Source organism: Panulirus ornatus, chromosome 53, assembly GCF_036320965.1.
Source record: "Panulirus ornatus isolate Po-2019 chromosome 53, ASM3632096v1, whole genome shotgun sequence".
NCBI classification, from domain to species: Eukaryota; Metazoa; Arthropoda; class Malacostraca; order Decapoda; family Palinuridae; genus Panulirus; species Panulirus ornatus.
This window is the reverse complement of record NC_092276.1, coordinates 4722710-4739348: the sequence shown is the minus strand read 5'-3', so window position 1 is coordinate 4739348 and position 16639 is coordinate 4722710.

Here is a 16639-nt window from a genome sequence, read left to right as displayed (position 1 = left end):
AGGTTTTTAGGGACAAATCATTAACAAACCCGGGAATGAGTGTTTGCTGATCCAGTAAGAATAAAGATTATCTGTAAACCGGGAATGAATAATGAATATATTATGAATACTGGCAACGACTGATCATTCAAATATACACCACCCAAAAACAATTATCCTCACTGAAGCCCTAACCATGGCATGGGCAGTGATGCGTTGGTGGTAATACTGTCTATGTGTGAAGAAAATATGTGAGGATCCGATGTCAACCAAACATCATTCACAACAGCGTCTCTACCATGCAGTTAGGATCTGATATGCTCAAAAATGATCATAAACACATCCCTAACTCTCCCTCAGAAAAACAGTTCCGAGTTCTCATAACCTTCTATAATGACTCTAAATAATCTAAGCGTCGTTCAGAATCAATCTACAGTTTTCATATTCCAAATAATTCAACTTTTGACAACTCTAACTATTCCTAAAACACTCTTCTGTTCTTATCACCACAAATAACCACGTTCAACACACCAACCATCACTTTGAGAAACGACTTTTGAGTCCTTAAAGTCTCAAAAAATATGACCTTCACCACTACAACTATCCCTCAGAATCACTTTTGAGTCGCCATAACTCGTGGCCATAGTAGTTCTCTTATATACGAGGAGGCGGGAGAGGCGATACGTCTGGGGGATTGGACGTAAGGCTCAGAATCCACAGATGTCCACGATGTGATATGTCTGGCCTTTAAGGCTCTGTCCTCCAAACGTTGCTATGATCCTTCCTCATTTTCCTGACCGAGTCCAATGGATTGTCGTGTCATGGGGGAAACCCCTGGTACGACCAGTGGTCGTTGACAGGCTATATGTGTCTGAGTGGAAGGGGAGGGGGAAGGGAGGGGAGGAGACGAGGTCTTCGCCTACCCCTGTTGGTGGTAGGTGAAGAGGCCCTTCGCCTCCCCAACGCAGGAGGAAGGATGGAATAAAAGGAGAAGAGCAGGAGTGAAAGAGATGGGGCTAATGAGAGCAGGGGTTGAGTGGGAGATGTAGAAGAAAGAGGAGAAGGAGAAGAGATGAAAAAGAAGTGGTGGTGGAGGAGGTTAAGGAAATTGGAGGGGCCTCAAAAGAAAGAGACAAGCTGAGGGTACAAAAGTCTTATCTCTAGAGATAAGAGGGAATCGAAGGAGGGTCTTTAGCTGAGTGGCTATTATGGTAGTGCGGTGGGGGTGTTGTAGTTGTATGGTCGTGTGGTGGATGTAGTTGTGAGGCAGTAGCTTGGTTGGTGTGGATGTGTGCTGGTGTGGAGTGTCTTGCTAGTGTGATGGTATGCAGTATACTCAATGTGTAATTGTTTGGTGGCACGTCTGTGTGCAGATTCCTGATTGGTAGTACACTATGTACTGGGACCTGATTGGTATTGTGTCCACGTGTAGGGTCCTGATTGGTAATATGTCAGCGTGCAGGGTCCTGATTGGTAGTATACTCCGTGTTGAGTCCTGATTGGTAGTTCGTGTGTGTGTGTGTGTGTGTGTGTGTGTGTGTGTGTGTGTGTGTGTGTGTGCAGGGTCCTGACTGTGTGGTTTGTATGACAACCTGATGGTGTTGATCGTCACAAGTTGGGAAGTCCTTGTAGCAACACCTTCCCTCCGTCAGACGTGAGGAGGCTCTTCCCTCCCCCTCCACCACACACCTCACTGACTCCAACAGGAATCGTAGGGACTGCAATAAATTCAAATGTCGGGAGGGAACGTGCAGCGGACACTGAACTCTTGCATCTCACCATACAGGGGCATCCATCATCATACCTCTCTCTCCCTCTCCCTCTCTCGCTTTCCCTAACTCCCTCCTTCCCCACATTAGTCAACAGAACGCCCCTCCGATTTACAACCCGCCTCCTGCCCTCTTAATTAATACCCCAATCACTCTTATCTCTCGCCATATTTACTCTTGGTCTGCCCCTTTATATCCAGGCTTCTTCAAATCCTTTACTGCTACGTACCAAATTCTTACCATCATCTTTCCCTCATGTTCCTTAGTACCAGGTTTGAAATCTACGAATTATGTTTTCGAGATAAGTTTCTTCTGTCAGCTTTCTGTAAATTTACAGATTGATTTCTGATAATAACTTTACTGCTATTTCTAAGATGGATAGAAATTTCTTATATTTGTAACGTATAAGACATATTCTTAATTAATGATCTTTATCTGTTACAATAACACAGTGCAAAAAAAATATATTTTTGGTGACTGGTTGTAGTTACCCATTCCATAGTAAGCATTTTGTGTAAATGACTTCCCACAGTATATGTGGATGCTTCATCCTAGATATATCTCACGGTTTACAAATTATATGAATGATAATTCAGTTATAAAGTTAGAGTATGATTAGGAGTTATCAGTTATTAGTTACCATGGTGAGATAGCCTTTTAGATATAGAGAAAGTTATCCAACAGAAGGGTAGAAAGTAGGAGAAAAACTATACAAAATATTTTCTTAGAACAGATCTTTTCTGTCTTATTACTGATCCTTCTGTAAGTAACATTTTGCATCTTATCATTCATGATGCTCTACATAACATACGGAAAAAACTTTAATAATTCATCTTTCCGGAAATAACGTATTTTAGAATAAACATCTTCCCTCCAACTCAATTTCTTTCAGTAGCTAATTTGTAGAATAAACATTTACTTCTTGGTTTTCATCTACATAACACTGTAATATCAACATTTGCCGTCTGATATTCATATTTCTTTAGACAATATACTCTAAAATGATCAAGTTTGGTTTCACTGCTCTTCTCTCTGTCGACAAATGACCACAGAGGAAGAGAGAAGAAACACGGGAGGCGGGTGTCTGCTGGTGCAGTAAGGCTGTAGAGCCCGCTGAATCACTACACCACAAATGGCCTTCATAAAGACAATTTCCAACATTAACTGTTATGGTTTCCGGGGGTAAACTGCCTCTGAGGGCGGAATGCTGAATCCTAATCAAGTCAGCAGAGACCTAGGATTGTGCCTGTGTGTGTGTGTGTGTGTGTGTGTGTGTGTGTGTGTGTGTGTGTGTGTGTGTGTTGTATCAAGGTGGTATTACTGCACTGTGGGTGTGCGTACTGTATCATAGTGGTACTGTTCCTCCATGTGTATACGATTACCATTTGTGATATACGGGGAGAGAGTTTTACACTCATGTTGCCCCTTCTTCTTAACCTTGTATATACGTAGCATGTATTCTTTACTATTATGTATGTACACACACACACACACACATACACACACACACACACACACTAACTTATTCCAGGTACGTCAACTTATGCCAGGTGCCGCGTCCAGCATTTTACCCCATGTGGGCCTTCGCTGGTCAGGCCTGTGCTGACCACTATACCACGGAGGCGTTGCGTATGAACCTCTGGCCTTTGACAGTGGCCCGTAAGAGTCGTCAGAGGCCAGGCCATCGTACCTATGGTTTGTACCATCACCGTAAAGGCTCGTATCGTCTTACACATGGAGACAAAGGTATAATGTGGCAGGTACATCCATGTTTAACTTCATAATCAACTTCCGCAATCTGACCAGATGTATCTAAAGTGCAAGATCTCATTCATCTGGCAGATAACAACCAGGGTACGAGTTAAGTATTCAGTCTGGAGTCCCCTGCGACCAAAGCACCAGAGCAAATGCATCAAGATCCACATTGAAGCCTTACATAACGTGTACATGATAGACTCTCTGATCCAGGTCAAAATGGGAAGATGTCCTTTTCAGTCTTCACGCTTCACTTTAAGATAAGATTCTTAAAGAGAGCTTTTCAAACGTAAAAGATTAATGATGACAGCATCAATGTGATTATTCCCAGGCATCGTTATATACATTGTTTCTGAGTGAACATTGCGAGATATGAGGAACAAGATGAACACAGGTGAGTCTGGAACGGACACCACAGGAGGGACTCATAGATGGATGTTACCTGCGTTATGGACTACCCTCACCACTGTCGCACACGGCAGCCTGAGGATCGCTCTGAATCATTCACGGGAAAGTTGATTTATTCACAAGCATTGGCTTGTTTCAGGCGAACTCCAGACATTTGCTCAGAATACCGAAGCGAGAGAGAGAGAGAGAGAGAGAGAGAGAGAGAGAGAGAGAGAGAGAGAGAGAGAGAGAGAGAGAGAGAGAGAGAGAGAGAGATTCCACACTCAGCTTGTGTGTGCACAGCATAGGATGGATGGTGTGAAATGGGTACAGAACGGTGTTGTTAGCAACATACGATCGATGTAATATGGAATAGGTACAGGACGGGATGGTTACAGCATGGGATGGACCAATTGTGGAATAATTGATACAGAAAATGGGTGTTAGACGGTACGTCCTTTGAGCACGACAGGTAACAATCAAGGGCGATGGCACGACCCCTGGGGATGATGGGATATATATATATATATATATATATATATATATATATATATATATATATATATATATATATATATATATACACACACACACACAGATAGATAGATTGATTGATAGGTGATAGATATGCATTTACGTAATCTATTTTCTGCATCTAGAAAAAGGTGAAATGTCATGCCAGCTCCAACATATGGACACACAAGCAGGAGGATAAAAACCTGAACAAAGACACAGTACGCGTCCCTATTCCATAAAAAGAAAGCAGGAGCCGACGTTCCCTGCACAATCTATCAGCAGGTCTCTGATGGATGAGAGGACAAGCTAAACCGTATTACACAGACGTCGACAAGGTAGAAAAATGTTGGGAGGTGATGAATGGCTCCGAAGTGAGGCGAAGTTGGGGAGGCAACAGTAAGGTATTGTCTTAATGATTACCTGCGGGGCAAAGTGGTGCTACGTCCATACAGTATATGGAAAAGCCAGATGATAGATCTAATTGTCTATGACGAGGTTATGTGCTAGGGGACAGTACGTGGGAAAGACAGTAAAACAGAAGACCTGATGGTCTATGAAGAGGTTAAAACCTGGAGGATATTGATACTATCGCACATTTCTCATCTACGCAGATGCGAGACAGTATAGCGATATAGAAAGATCCTCTCCAACCACCACCGCCTTCACCATGTCTAGTGTCAAGGAGACAGTCATGCAGGAACATCATCAGGTACAGGAGGAGGGACATGCTAACCTTACTTAAGGATGAATAACAAAAGAAAAAAGAAACGCATTCATATCCAATTCTTTGGCGCAGGGTACTATAAGGAGAAAAGGACCTAACCTGCTTATCGGTGAAGGAAAAACTGTCATACATGCATATCGCATCAAAGGATTAGTCTAGCTGCGTTTTGAATGCACTGACAGTCATCGTATTGACAGTATTTGATAGAAATCATTTTGACATTCTATGATTATATCAATGAAGAAATTTTTGCCAATGTCTCACTTCTTACATTTACTTCTGTCTAAATCAATTTCGGTCTCTGAACAATTCTCCTTTTCTGGGGAGTAGATTCCATTTCAATATTTCGTATCTTGGTTAAAACATGAAATGCTACTGGTAAGTCATGTCTTCACATCATTAACACAGAAAAAAAAAAATATGGGTCCTAGGACTGAGCCTTGAGGTACTCCACGTGTCAAGCGGAGCCAATCGGATGCTTTCCCAATTGGATACCACTCATTGTTTTCCCAATTGGATACCACTCATTGTTTTCTACCTGTAAGTCAGTCTATGATCCACGCACATAGCCAATTTCCTACGCCTGATCTGATTTTACTGAACAGTCTTTCAGAAGGTACTTTCTCCAGAGCTTTTATGGAGGGATGACTGATACGCTATTAAAGCCCGGGAGGAGGAGGGGGATAAACGAAGGTGATCTGAGTCAAGTTAGTAATAAGAAAAGAAGATTTGATGTGCACTTATGCTTCTCATAGTCCGGCAAGAACGATGGGATGTGGTTTGTTCCTGTGACACGATCAGAGAACGCCAACATTTCCTAGTGTACTGGTTGCTCTCAAGTGATTTTCATTACTTTTGTTCATTAATATATATATATATATATATATATATATATATATATATATATATATATATATATATATATATATATACATATATAAGTTTTCACAAATATGAATTGCTTTTAGCATATAACTGAGAAAATCGCATCATACCCCACACATTGCAACTATTTTTTTCTTCATGCCGAATTCCTGATCACTAAATCCCACCTGAATTATTACAGTAAATGTAACGTTAGTATAAGAGATGGTGCGAATGGCTGTGGTACACATCTCTCTGCACTGAAGGTGTGGAACATCATCCGTACAATAACATGCACTTGCCTCGACCAACCAACCAACCAGCCAACCAACCAACCAAACTCTCCTGTATTGTTCTCGCGGGGATTTTCAGGGGATCTACCGTCGAGCCGGGGACAACAGGTAAATCAAGAGGCACGATATATCCCGGGCCATCCTTCATTTGGCTCGGGAGCCGCACCATCAAGTTGTGTGGTTTTGTTCGCCGGGATCTTAAGACGTGGTGGTGGTGGTGGTGGTGGGTGGGTGGTGAGAGTCCTCACCATTGTCGTCTGCCCCGTCCACGGCACAGGAGGCTTAGGTTGTCTGTGTGTGTTTGTCTATATTCTATCTTACTTCATAATAACGGACGTGGCACGGGCAAGACATGCTTCACTCACGGCCAACTCGGGGAAAAAGTAAATAAGTCAGGTGATAAACAATGAGCAAATTTACAGGGGCTCCTCTGATGTTTGGAAACATGACTTCTAAATGTCGGAACAATACAGGAGGAGGGACGAGTCGAAGGATGTAAGAGTACTTTACATTTTACCGTCCGAGTAGAGCAGGAGGTAAGATCAGTCTTTGTCTTACATACAACTAAATCAAGATTTTACGTCAGACTGAATTGGGTTGTGAAATATCATTCATGTTCGTAGTGTTTCATATATATACATATATATATATATATATATATATATATATATATATATATATATATATATATATATATATACATATATATATATATATATATATATATATATATATATATATATAATTTGGTTAGGTAGGTGGGTGAGTGTGTAGTAGTCATGCCCTCACCACGGAACACGTCCCTGAGCCGTGTATTGGTCCTGTTGTTTATATTCCTGATGTATAGGCTTTATGTACGTGACAGATGGGCAAATATTTTACAAAAGTTTTGAGTTATTGCTCTGGACATTTGTATTACGCGATTTTTGTTTTCATCTCTCAGACAAATGTCATCACAATCGGCATTTATGAGGATGTTGAAGACATCTGCGTCGTCCTTCCTTATTCTCTGCCATAATAAAAATTAATATCAAAGTTAGATGCAGAAGGCAAGAATCGGTCTGTCCCAGTTTATCATATTCTCCAGCAAAAGTCACGTTGGCCTCTGCTTCAGTAGGTTAGAATGACCAGCGTGCCGCCAGTCCTTCTGTGTGTGTGTGTGTGTGTGTGTGTGGTGTAATAATTCTCGGGATATCATTTTGAGCGCGGAAAACGCATTCAAATTTCAGGCAACTAGATTCGTGGAAGCTTAAACCTGTGATTCAAAATCTACTCTTTTGAACTTACACTAGCTATAGGGAACTTTATAATAGGCTTTATGAAAGAGAAGTAGACCATATGAAACTGACTGGAACTTTTTGTATCGCAAGGTATAGAAAGCCTGACCACGATTATGCAAGCAGAACGGGAAATATAAATTATACCCTGTAAGACATTCCATGTCACATGACCTTTCGACCGTATGAAACGAAGGTGAAAGTTAAAACCAGACGAACGAGTTGAATATGGCATAGCCAAACATGCAAGAATATGAGATCCACAGTTGCAGAAAGAAATATGCAGAAACACAAATAAAACCTTGTCAGATTTATACTACATACACCACATTAAATATAAACGCCACAAAACAGGCAACATGCTGAAAATGACCACACCAGTAAACACAAACCACGCCACAATATACAAACCACATCACGAGCCAACACATCATGACATAGGAAATCACAGACAACACACGCAAACCACACAACCAGACATAACAACCACGTTAGAATCATGCTGATTACCCCTACCTACTAAACCAGTGACAGACAAGGAACCCCCCACCATGGGACGCAAACCACACAAACCAGACATTACGGGAGCATTATCTTAGTCACATCTTCGCAAAACAAAATAAAAATGAGGAAAAGAATGGAGAGAATCTGGACGGACCTCCGGCGGGAGCTTTCCATCACCACCGATGTCCACCAGGCATTACCTATGCATACCAAAGATGGTGGAGGAGGAGCACTGGGGAGGAGGACCTTTTGCTTCACAGGTCGGGCAGGGCGAAGGAAAGGTGGTAGTGGTGGTGATGGGGAGGGAGGGTGTTGGGGAAGTGGGGGTGAGATAAGAGAGAAGAAGGTGAAGGACGAGAGTGTGAGAGGAGGAAGAGAGGAAGTGCGGAAAGAGTGAGAATGAGGAAGGCAGAGGAAGAGCAACATGAAAAGAGGGACGGAGGAAGAGAGAGATTAAATGACACACAAAAGCTCAGGTCGAAAGAACTCGGAAAGAGGATCTACCGACGAGAACTTAGTAAAACAGTCCCAAGACCAAGCAGGGAGCGAGAGCGAGAGAGAGAGAGAGAGAGAGAGAGAGAGAGAGAGAGAGAGAGAGAGAGAGAGAGAGAGAGAGAGAAGAACAAACAGCGCATACCCAAAAACACACCGACGGTAGTCTTGCAAATAAATGCAAGTGCGTCGAGCCTGAGGAAACAGCTTTATCTTATGTCATACCAAGACAAAGGGGGAGATAGCCAGGCGACACACGAGGCACGAGATTAACATCAGGTGCAGCACAGTCGTAAAGACCATGGAAACTGGAGAATAACATTGGTTGCTCAGCGGAAGGAGGACGTTATCAGAAGTGAATGAACGAATGAACCAGTGAATGATGAAGGCGTACGAGACCTAGGAGAGAAGCAGACCAGATGGAAATGTACAGATGATGGCATGAACGAAGTGGATGGAATGAGAAAATTTTTGGAGGGAGAAATATTTGGAGTGAATTTCAGGATTGGGGAAAGAAGGGATGCTAAGGAATGGGATGGACCATCTAAGGTTTGGAATGTCGGGTATGGTCCGGGAGGGAGCGCCTTCATGCCTGGCATGCAAGGTCCGGAGCAGAACACTCCATTTTCCTCGTAAAAGAGAACCATCACAAATATTTTCAAGGTACAATGAAGCAGAAAAATCAATTTCAATATCCAGTATAACCATATCCTAACTAAGAACAAAACAGTATGGCATTCTATCATATATATATATATATATATATATATATATATATATATATATATATATATATATATATATATATATATATATATATATATATTATCATGGTTTCTTGAAGAGTACAATTCATAAAGTAAAGTTTGTGAGAGAACGTATAGCACGACATAGCTCCAGATATAAGGTTAGAAAATTAAATTGCAAGGAAAATGAATCCTTCCTTAAGAGAGAGAATATCCATTAGACTTAAAAGGCACTTATAATACTTCAGCTTAAAGGATGTTATTAAACTAGGTCATATAACGGGGGCGTAATGCCACAGTATTAGCGGGAGGCTATATATCACTTTACGCCAGAGTTATAGCACTATACCTTATGACAGGCGACACTATTTTTATATTAGAGTTTTCCACAATAAAGGCGCCAGGGGGACATTTCGATTATAGGTGGAACAGAGGGGAGAACTTTATTCCTTTTTCTTTATTCTTTGAGGCGGGTGGAGCCAGTGTTTTTCTTGCAGAGGGTAATAAACATAATTTTCTAGGCGGGCACATGGGTCTCCACGCCGAGGCCAGGGCTTAGGGGGGACCAACGTTATGACGCGAGTTGGGTTAACAGGCGTTTTGTGCACGATAATGGACGAAGTATAACATTAACTGTACTTGAGAGTATTTACAGTGATGTATGTACACGCACACACACACACACAGACACACACACACACACACACACACACACACACACACACACACACACCTCATGGGCCCTAGGAGTATAGAATATCTTACTTGTACTATTCATAAAGGTAACTATATGTGTACTATCACATATTGATGTAAAAAGTCAAGACTCCTTTTCCTGCAGGTGGAATGGCTGCGCTACACCCAGTGACAAGGAAATAATGGACTCCTTTACGGTAATAAACTCATCGGCGAGATTGGACTTCCATGATACTACCTCGCCGATGGTAACTTTCCACTCGCGGCTCAACCACAAGCAGACAGAGTCCTGTAACATGAAAAGATATATATATATATATATATATATATATATATATATATATATATATATATTTATTTATATATATATATTTATATATATTTATTTATTTTATTATACTTTGTCGCTGTCTCCCGCGTTTGCGAGGTAGCGCAAGGAAACAGACGAAAGAAATGGCCCAACCCCCCCCCATACACATGTATATACATACGTCCACACACGCAAATATACATACCTACACAGCTTTCCATGGTTTACCCCAGACGCTTCACATGCCTTGATTCAATCCACTGACAGCACGTCAACCCCGGTATACCACATCGCTCCAATTCACTCTATTCCTTGCCCTCCTTTCACCCTCCTGCATGTTCAGGCCCCGATCACACAAAATCTTTTTCACTCCATCTTTCCACCTTCAATTTGGTCTCCCTCTTCTCCTCGTTCCCTCCACCTCCGACACATATATCCTCTTGGTCAATCTTTCCTCACTCATTCTCTCCATGTGCCCAAACCACTTCAAAACACCCTCTTCTGTTCTCTCAACCACGCTCTTTTTATTTCCACACATCTCTCTTACCCTTACGTTACTCACTCGATCAAACCACCTCACACCACACATTGTCCTCAAACATCTCATTTCCAGCACATCCATCCTCCTGCGCACAACTCTATCCATAGCCCACGCCTCGCAACCATACAACATTGTTGGAACCACTATTCCTTCAAACATACCCATTTTTGCTTTCCGAGATAATGTTCTCGACTTCCACACATTCTTCAAGGCCCCCAGAATTTTCGCCCCCTCCCCCACCCTATGATCCACTTCCGCTTCCATGGTTCCATCCGCTGCCAGATCCACTCCCAGATATCTAAAACACTTCACTTCCTCCAGTTTTTCTCCATTCAAACTCACCTCCCAATTGACTTGACCCTCAACCCTACTGTACCTAATAACCTTGCTCTTATTCACATTTACTCTTAACTTTCTTCCTCCACACACTTTACCAATATATATATATATATATATATATATATATATATATATATATATATATATATATATATATATATATATATATTTATTTATATATGCGCACACACATAGAACCACTACAAACAAAGAGTTTCATCCTTGTATCTAAGGAGATGACTCGGCCAGATAGATTCCCCTGAGTAGCTAAGTACTTCAGGTTAGTCAGACAAGCCAAATCCATTATGTTTATGGGCAGTGAGAACCAGGCCTTTGTCTGTCGGCTCCTCAAGGAAGTCCAAGACAAATGATTGACTCTCAACGAGTACATCCATATCTACTCTCCTACACTGCGTAGTTAAAGTGTCACACATAAATAAGACACATGCACGACATTCTACACTCAAAATTTCGTTCGTGGTAGAGAAACGTCTTCGAAGCTATCACTGAGAAATGATGATTCTTAAATATGTATATATACACGAACTGAATGTGCATGACAGTGTTGAGACCACTCCTTCGTATTATAACAATAACATGCATGATTTTCTCATCCTTCTCTTATTTCATAAGCCAATAACTTTGTGTAATAATATGCCTCATATCCAAGGGTGAGGGATGGTGAACAGCAGGAAAAAATATTGCAGGAAATGTCATGATGATGGAGATCAAGTCTTCGCAAAGCAAGACACTTGACAAAACAATGACAGACGACTGGTTACGGGAGCCACAAGGGAGGTAATGGAGTTCATTCCATTCTTCCACTACTATTAAGGAAGTATCTACTTACATCTTTCTCAATGTCTCTTGCTCAATTTCACGTTACGACCTTTGTTTTTCTATATCCTTACATCATACGATGAACTGTTCATTGTTGACATCATCAACCAGGTTTGAAAATTTAAAGATTATGATCAAGTTACTCCTTACTCGTTTCTTTTCCATGGCGGAAATATCTATGACTTCTAACCTCTCACTGTAACCCAGCACTCTTAATTCTGGTGGTATCTTTGTTTGCCTTCCTCTGGACCCCTTCCATTAGTTCCTCGTGTTTCTTTAAGTGTGGTTGACCAAACCTGAGGAGCATAGTCTACTTTTGGCCTAATGGACGACGTGAACAGTTTGCTGAATATATCCTTATCTTTGTACTTCAGACATTATGGTATCTGCCAACAGTTTATTACCTTGACGATTCTCTCACGTACAGTTCTGGCGACAGGCTAGATTCAATAGTCGACTCCCAAGTCCACTTCATACACATATTCCCTGCAGCTTATCAACTGCCTTTTTCACTGATCACCCATCCTCATCACTTTGCCTTTGCTCGGGGTTCAAACGAATCAACCAGGAATGAAACCAACGTTGGAGGTTGTTTAGGTCTTCTTGTATACTGTAGCAATTCTGATCCCTCTTTAATTTCCTCATGACCTTGCTATCATGGATCAGGATGAGTGATTGTCTCAGGATGAGGCCCTACGGCATGCCATTGGTGACCCGAATATATTTCGGTAATGTTCCTCAGACGTGCGTTTAGTCTTCCCATCAGCTGGTGCAATTTCCTATCCAGTGGAGTAAAGTCCACTTTCTTCCGTCCTGAAGATCCAGTCTCTTTGCCACACTCCTGTGTGGATGTTTTCTGGTAGTGCAGATATATACAATCCACCCATCCTTCTCTTTGTCTAGATCAGAGCTCACTCTTTCATAGGAGTCCAAGAGGATTGTCATGCATGAAGTCCTTTCTCTGAATCTATGCTGTCCTCTCGTCAAGGCTAAGTTTCTCCTTTGCTAGTAGTCACCCATTTGATTTCTGAAATCAGACAGAAAAACTGGTTTCTATTCCAGCGCATCTTTCTGTTGTGTATGTGTGTGTGTGTGTGTGTGTGTGTGTGTGTGTGTGTGTGTGTGTGTGTGTGTGTGTGTTATCAGTTGAATGAATAATAGTAAAGGAAGGGTCGAATCCTACCCGGGTATTTTTGTGGTATCATATTCGCCAGACCTTCTGTGTAAGGGATTCAATAGTATTTGTTTGATAATATGCAACCCCTGTATTATGAGACAAAACACTGCAGTAAAAGCATAAATATTTTGCTTATAAGTACCACGCAAAGTTTTGGCAAAATGAACTGCGATAGTGAAAATTTTCGTCTGTATCATGAATGGAAAATGGAAAGTACTAAAGAATAACGAAATCTATGATAAAATGGAACAGGAGATATACCAGAGAAAAATAGAACAAGGATAGGTGAAACTATACGACCAATAATAGAATTTAATAGGACCAAGCAAAAACGCCATTACCTAAATCTGAAAATCCTATCTCGAACGCTAAACGAATAATGAGCCATTCTAAGATAGTGTCTGCGAATTAGAGATGTAACTTTGGCAAAGTATAAAAACAAGAACCCAGACATCTAGCCAAAAAAGGTGTCTACTAAAACCGGCCGTTCTAGCCAACCACTGGGCCTGACTGTCCACATCATCCATTAGTGAGTCTGCATGTATTATCATAAGACCCATAGTGGAGATGCTGGGGACACTGTGGATACATGTATCTGATGGCTGGCCACGTACTAGGAATGTGTCCCTCCCCCAAGAGTCTCTCTCTCTCTCTCTCTCTCTCTCTCTCTCTCTCTCTCTCTCTCTCTCTCTCTCTCTCTCTCTCTCTCTCTCTCTCTCGAATGAAGGTCTATTCCTCTGTCTATTTCTTTCACTCGTCCTGCCTTCTCTCTTCTCCTAGAGGTCCTCCTTTTCCGTCTTTCTTCTCCTACGGATCTTCTTTTCCTACTCTCTTTCCTAATACTCTTCTCCTTCCTCATATCTTCCCCTCTACAAGCCTTTCCTTCTCTATACCTTTCCTTACATGTCTCTCCTACTTTCTCTCTTCTATACTTTCTTCTTTTCCCTTTACAGGTCTCCTTTTCCTTCCCTCTTTCCCTTCAAGCCTCGCCTTTCCATTTTGTTCCCTCAGAAGGACTCCCCTTCCTTCTCTGTTCCCTCTACAGATCTCACCTTCCCTCTCTTTCTCTCCGTCTACACGCCTGACCATCATTTGCAATTCTTCTTTCATCAGCCACGCCAGGCTTATTCTCCTGAAGGACACAGGCCACAGAACCGTCGTGACCCATTAAAACAAACTATACACATTGCGAGTGCAGTGGCATCTAAACCGTAGGTATTCATACACACTGCACACTCATCTATCCCTTTGAATGTGTTGTAAGTTTATGGCGAGGTTGTAAACACCGTCAGGATATGAGTTTATGAGATGATTATATAAATCATGGGATTGTCTCAAGGCTGGAGAAGTGTGAACACACACACACACACACACGCACACACACACACACACACACGCGCACACACACACACACACACACACACACACACACACACACACGTGTCCCTGTATTTGTGTCTACTTATACTATCAATGTTTCCCATTTCAGTGGTGGGAAATGTTTATTTACCTCATGGAAATGTGGCCCAGTTTTTCTCTGAGGTTGATATACAGTGTGGGAAGATCTCCCGGTTAGTGGCACATTCACATACACAGTGGAGGGTCTCGCACAGACTGCTTGCTGTACTTCAGGGAACTCCGTCTTGCCTAATATCTGGGTACTCTCAGAGAGAGCCTGCAGGCTTGTACATCTTTATACACTCTGTTTCTTGTGGTCTCTCGAAGGCTGAGGAATATTTATGAAAATATGCGTCGAAAATAATTCTGAAATGTCTTTCTTCCCTTGTGAGGTCTGGTCAGAGGAAGAAGAACTTTGCTTATTGGATAAATATTGGTGGAGTGAGGAGTGCAGTGTGCTGGGAGGAGGATAAAAGAGGAGAGAAGGAAGAAGAGGCAAAGGAAAGGGAAAAGGAAGACAAAAACAGAAAAAAGAAGTACGAAAGCAACAAGGAGGAGGAGGAGGAAATTTAAGAGTAAGAAAAGGCAGAGATATAGTAAAAGAGAGACTGTCAAGGTATAATAATAATAATAATAATAATAATAATAATAATAATAATAATAATAACAATAATAATAATAATAATAATAATCTTTCAAACAGATCTTGCACACTTAAAACAGAGCACTTTCGCCTTCCCCGCAACTTTATTCAACCGTGACTTTCAGATATGGCTGTAAATACATTTTTTTATCCTGTTAAATAAAGCCAACGAAGAGAAGAACATGGTGTTTGCACACTGGAAATATCTGGTTCCTTGAGCGACGTGTTCTCGATGTACTTGCATGGGGGAAAGAAGCGAACACAGAGGCAACAGTTCCGAGTTCTTTGTCCAACAGCTTACCACAACCAAACAGACAAACTAGACTATTAACCAGAAATAACAGAATACAACCAGGTCATCCAGATGGCGACACAAAGAACAATCAGAACCAACCAGGGAACCCACACACACATAAACACACAAACACATACACCACTCAACCACAACCACATCCATCAACCAGGCCACAACCAAGAGCGGAACGTATAGCCTGCCAACCAGCCAACCCCAACCCTCTCCAACCCATCTCAAACGACATTAAAAAACGGAATTCCCATTCGTCTTTCCAACACCCATAAAAGTGTGATAAAAAAAACACAAAGTGAAACAACCGCAAAGTGAACGCTGGGTGCCGGAGACAATGGGGAGAAGGGTGGGAGGCACCCACTGATCCCTGACTGATAGTGAGAGAGAGAGAGAGAGAGAGAGAGAGAGAGAGAGAGAGAGAGAGAGAGAGAGAGAGAGAGAGAGAGAGAGAGTATTCTTACTATCTATCTCTCAGTCCCTCATTTCCAAACACACACACACACACACACACACACACACACACACACACACGCACACCTTGACTTCAGTAAACCGGTCTTTAATCTTATTCATTTACACATTGAGGAGTAAAGAGTGAATTGATCACAGTATTTAAGTTTTAAACTAGTTTAATGATGACAATATTAATGAGTTCTTTGAGAGATGCGGGGCTGGAGTGACCGGATATCATGACATCAAACTAAGCAAGAATGTTGTCAGAAAACATGTAAATATGTACTTTTATAGCATCAGCTTAGTGGATGAATGGAAGAAACTGATTCATCAAACTGTGAATGCTGACTAATGTATATATAATTGGCCCAGGGCTTCTTGCTAAGAAAGGTCCCATGTTCCCAAGATCTCTTTCCATGAGTTTTTACAGCTCCAAGGTTGCGCTACTTCCAGAAGCTGGGAAATAATGAATTCCTTTGAAGTGAGATCGTTGACGAGAATGTATCTCCTAACGGTACAGCCTCGTCACTAGGGACTTTTCATTCATAGTGTAACCTTGCGGTGACGTTTTCATTACCTTTTCCACATTCGATCTGCTGCTTGTCATTTTCTTCACATTACCATATCCT